Consider the following 5,966-nt stretch of genomic DNA (forward strand, 5'->3'; position numbering starts at 1 on the left):
TGTAGAGATTCAGAAAATTCTGACTGTAAATGCATGAGATGTAAAAATAACAGTGCACTTTGAGATGTTTGCATTAGAAAGAAAACACTTGTCTATGCTCTGCAGTGAAGAATTAATTACTCATGCCTTATTTTCTAGGCATAGACCAGGATATTTACTATTTAAGGAAACTGAATTTGCATACAAAAGATTTTTTTGTGAACAGTAGGTTTGTGTCCAAGTCCATTTGAAAAATTACAAACTCTTTCTTGGGAAAGAAAAAAGTCTACCTGAAATGCATGCAAAATTTGCTTTTGTCCATTACATTCAGATGTCTTGGTTGTGACCTAGCACAAATTACTATTTAGATAAAAAAAAAATTTTATATAGGTAACTAAGAGGCTAGAGCCTAAAAGTTGCTCCTTCGTGAATTGTTGGGGGCCTATGAAAATACAGGCAATTTTAAGAGTCTTTTTCAGGGTAACCATGTTTTTTTAATGAACAATGTTTTCAGCTACAAATTTCTTCCAGATAAGTTGTCTTCCTTTTCAAAAAGTAATCTTATAAATTTAGCAATTTCTTATTGATTTAGACTATTTGCAGTTTTCCAGAAATTATTTCGATCTCTATAAAGTTAAAGTTGTAAAGTTCTACTCTGAAAATTATTTTTCAAATCTCCATTAGTGATAACATTTTTTTTTTTACTGAAGGTGAAAGGATTGGAAACATTTTTCTTGTAAGATATTATGTAAAAATGTATTTATATTAACAATTTTACTTAAGCATAATGGTGAGGTTGTAATCTTTAAAACTTTTTTCAGTGTTTTGTCTCATTAAAGCAAGCACTGGTCAGGATATCTTCCAAGAGGTAATTTACCTTCTATTTCCTTCTAGTAATCCTTACATTCTAAAGTTTTATCTCTGGGAAATAACAAAAAGGGAATATAGTTAAGTTGGGGTATAATCTAATCTTTGATGTTTAAATGGTGTCACTTCTCACCATCAAAGCCATTTTTCTAGCCTCAGAGAGACGAAATAATGCCCCCACCATTTTTTATCTGGTGACTTGCAAACTGAAGTTTTAGTTAGGAGGAAGTCACTAAGCATCAGGGAACTTGTATACCACTATCTATGCAGCATTGTTGTTATGGTCTAATTATTTCTGTGCTTTGAATATGATTTTCCTAATACTTTGAATAAAATTTTGTTAAAATTTTTTTTATGTAATGACCAAATAACAGTTGTTGTATGTTTTAGTATATTGCAAGTGATAGTCAAAAAATGCCTATGCTTTAGAGTTCATGGTTGATAGCAGGTGGATTTGAAAATTTCTTGGTTAAGTGTGTCTATATCAATATCATCCAAATGAAATAGTATTGTGTTTTATTATTATTCAGAAATAGAAAAACATAAAAGCTAAATGTTAAAATAGGAGTTTATAGCTATAAAAAAAAGTAAAATTAATGTTAAGGAAAATCTATTTAAAATTTCTGAGCCAATATTGAGCAAATTAAAGCTTTAAAGCATATCTCTTTTTACTCTGAGAGAGTCAAATTTAAAGGTATATTCTGCATTCTTTATAAGTATTAAGATATTACTAAAAATCATATTCAAAAGGTAGGAGGCACTTTCACACTCACAAAACTAATGTTTTGACATTATTTTCTATGAAAGTACAACCAAAATCATTCTGGGCTAAAAATGTGACTTGAGCCAATTTTTTAACCAAAGAGTTATGGAATATTCACTTTAGTGGGTTCTCCTACCCAAACAAACAAAATAACATAAATGCCTCTTAGGAGATGGTATCTATACTAATAAAAGGGTAATATGCTAATTAGACAAGATAGACCGGACATCTTCCAGATGTCCTTCCAGACAAAGCCACGTAGCTGCAAGGGCCGAGGGCCGGCGGCACAGGCTGGTGCAGGGCTGCAGCCCCTTTCGCAGAGGCGGCGCGGGATGGGTGCAGTGGGACAGGGGGCTGTGCGGTCCCAGTCCCAGTGCTGCCCCTTCCGCAGAGGCAGTGGCGCGGGGCCGGTCCCGGGACCAAGCCTCCACAGAGGCTGGACAGGGTGCGATCTGCTGTGCCTCAGCCTCCCACAGCCCTTCCCCCAGCCGGCCTGGCCCTGGATTGCCCCCCTCCCACCAGTGGGTGGGGGCAGGGCCAGCACTAAGAAGTGAGGGCTGAGGGCCAGCAGCCTCGGTGGCCAATTGTGGCAGGAGCAGCAGGGTGATGAGGGCAGCGCCTTCCCCCGATCGACCTTGTCTCCTGCAGAGGGAGGCCAGACTGCAACTTAAGACATACCCTGAGGGCTCCTAGACTGTGAGAGGGGGCAGGCTGGGCTGAGAGACCCCCCCTCCAATGCATGAATTTTCGTGCACCAAGCCTCTAGTTCTAAAATGAAGTTGCCAGTTTTAAAACAGTAAAGTGATAGTATAGAGATTCAATATTATGGGAAGGATAAGTTGATTGGTTACTTTTACCTAAAGATTGAAAAATATCTGATTAATTTCATCCTGGCCAGTATGGCTTAGTGATTGAGCATTAACCTATGAACCAAGAGGTCAAGGTTCCATTCCTAGTCAGGGCACATGCCTGAGTTGTGGACTAGGTCCCCAGCAGAGGGCATGCAGGAGGCAGCCGATCAAGTCTCTCCCTCCCTCTCTCTTCCTCTCTGAAATCAAAAAATACATATTTTTTAAAAAAGAATTTGTAACTTCAGCCTTTATTTCCTTTATATTTTCATGAAATATCTTTTTCCATCCCTTTACCTTAAGTCTGTGATTCTCATTCTGAGGTGGGTCTCTTAAAGATGGTATATACATGGGTTTTGTTTTATCCATTCAGTTGCCTTATGTATTTTGATTGGAGCCTTTAAGCCATTTACATTTAAAATGAGTATTGATAGGTATGTATTTATTGCCATTTTATTTTTTAAACTTTCTTCTCTTCCTCCTCCTCCTCTTCCTCCTTTTTTTTTTCTTTTTCCTCTTCTTTCTTTTCTTCCATTTCTCCTTCAATTTTAAATGATATCTTTGCTGGGGAAAGTAGCCTTGGTTTTAGGCTCTTGCTGTTCATCACTTTGAATATTTTATGCCAATCCCTTCTGGCTGAAACATTTCTATTGAAAAATCAGCTGACAGTCTTATGGGAGTTCCCTTGTAGGCAACTGACTTCCTTTCTTTTTAGCCTTTAAATTTTTCTTGTCTTTTGCTTTTGGCCTTTTAATTATGATGTATCTTGGTGTGGGCATCTTTGGGTCCCTCTTGCTTAGGACTCTCTGCATTTTCTGGACTTGTATATCTCTTTTTTCACCAGGTTATGAAAGTTTTCAGTCATTCTAACAGGTTTTTCATCCCTTGCTTCTTCTTCTGATACCCCTATGACATGGATGTTGTTCATTTCATGTTGTCCCAAAGGTCTTTAAAATATCCTCATTCTTTTTTATTCTTTTTTACTTTTGCTGCTCTGATTAGGTGCTTTTTTTTTCCTACCTTGTCTTCCAAGTTGCTGAATTGATCCTCTGCTTCATCGAGCCTACTGTTTATTCCTTCCAGTGTATTCTTTATTTCAGATATTGCATTCTTCATTTCTCACTGGTCCATTTTTATGGTTTCTATGTCCTTTTTCATGCTGTTGAGCATCCTTATAATCACTATTCTGAAATCTATATCTGTAAGTACCATACCTCCATTTCATTTAGCTCTGCTGGATAATTCCATTGTTCCTTGATTTGGAGCCTGTTTCTTTTGTCTCCCCATTTTGACTGCCTGTTTGTTTCTGAGAACTAGGTGGATCTGCTGTGACTCCCAGTCTTGGTAGAGTGACCTTATGTAATAGGTGACCTGTGCAACCCAGTGGCACAATCCCCTTGATCACCTGAGCTGGGTGCTCTAAGAATGTCTTTTTTGCATGTTATGTGGGCCTTCCTATTGTAATTGAGTCTTGATTGCTATTGGCCTGTTTGTGCATTGGATCAACACTCAGGCTGGCTGACAGGGAAGCTTAGCCCCCAACACAGCATGCAAGCTATTGTGCAGGTGCTGATCAAATGAAGCAAATTCACCTCGGCAGAATTTGATGCCTGCTGAGATCTCCCTGGGGATAAGCTGCTTTGTTGTATGAAGCTTGCCACTGGGTTTATTGGTTCTGGGCCTCTTTGAAGGGATGCTGGTGCAGGCCAATGTCAGACGTTGTCTCAGAATGGCTCTGGGTAGCCTGTTTGGAGCTATTAGTGAGCTTGTGGCTCCATCTGCTGGGGCTAGGTGAGTGTGGGAAGGAGCAAGCTGTGCACCAAGGTCTGCTGTTACTAGCACTGGGCACAGGGGCATATCAGCAAATATCTCAAAGTACCCTGAGATCTGCTTCTGCCTGCAAGCTAAGCTGTCTATTAGGCTCAGTCACTTAAAGAGCCACCAGCTGTACTTCTCCGCAGGGGGTTAGCTCCACAGGGTATGTGGAGAGGAATGCCAACAGGTGGGGCTATTGCTTTACCCAGGCTGATGCTACATAGAGGGGAATGCTCTGCTTGGGAAAGGTGGCTTCTGCAGTATGGGGGGATGACTCAGAATAGGGATCCTGCTGGCTGACCTCTCAGCTCTCTCCTGAGAGCCATCACCACAGACTCCTCGTGCAGTTCTAGACCTCTCTGCCCTCTCTCCATCAGAGCATAGGGTGAGTGGCTGCTAACAAAATTTTGTGTGTTGACCCTTTAAGAGGGTGCCTGCATTTCCAGCTGTCTCTCCCTGACAGAAGAAACCCTGCTGCTTTTTCACAGCCAAATGTTATGTGGGCACCTTTCCTGGTTCTGATGCTCTGTTCTGGGGGCTCTGGCTTGGGGTTTAGACCCCAAACTATTCAGAGAACACCCCCCATAGTAGAAATATACCTCTAGAACGTTAGCTCCTGCTGTGGGATTCCAGCCTGCTCTCTTGCTTCTCCAAACTTCCTACCATTCTTGTTATGGCCTGCTCTGTAAGTTCTTGTCATAAGGCTTCTCTCTAGCTAGTCTTCAGTTGGTTTTTCAGGTGGTTTTTCTATACTTTAGTTGTAATTCCAGTGTGGTTCTGAGTATAGCTTTCACCTAATCCACCGCCATCTTGGCCCCTCATCCTTTCTTATGACTGAGTAGTATTCCATTGTGTATATGTATCACATCTTTATCGAGTCATCTATCAAAGCACACTTTGGTTGGTTCCATGTCCTTGCCACCACAAATATCACTGCAATGAACATAGGGGTGCATGCCTCTTTGTGAATAAATGTTTTAAAATTTTTTGAGTAGATATCCATATGTATTCTTAATTTTTGAGGAACCTCCATACTATTTTGCATAGTGGCAGTACCAGTTCACATTCATACCAGCAGTGAATGAGGATTCCCTTTTCTTCACAACTATTATAGTTTTGATTTGCATTTCCTTAATAGCTAGTGAAGTTGAACATCTTTTCATATATCTGTTGGTCACTTGTATGTCTTCTTGGGAGAAGTGTCTGTTCATGTCCTTTGCCCATTTTTTAATTTGACATTTTTTGTGTTTGGTGTTTAGTTGCATGTGTTCTTTATATACTTTTGGATATCGACCCCTTGTTGGAGCTATTGTTTGAAAATATATTTTCCCATTTGGTTGGATGTCTTTTAGTTTTGTTGGGGGTTTCTTTTGCTGTGCAGAAGCTTTTCAGTTTGATATAGTCCTGTTCATTTATGTTTGCCTTTACTTCCTTTGCCTTTCGGGTCAAATTCATAAAATGTTCTCCAAGACTAAGGCCCATAAGTTTAGTACCTATGTTTTCTTCTCTGTAATCTATTGTTTCAGATCTTTTATTTAGGTCTTTGGCACAATTTGAATTATTTTTTTGTACATGTTAACAAACTGTAGTCTATTTTCATTCTTTTGCAAGGAGCTTTCCAATTTTCCCATTAACATTATTGAAGAAGCTTTCTTTTCTCCATTGTATGTTTTTGGCTCCTTTATCAAAAATTA

This window comes from Cnephaeus nilssonii, assembly GCF_951640355.1.
Source record: "Cnephaeus nilssonii genome assembly, chromosome: 12".
NCBI lineage: Eukaryota > Metazoa > Chordata > Mammalia > Chiroptera > Vespertilionidae > Cnephaeus > Cnephaeus nilssonii.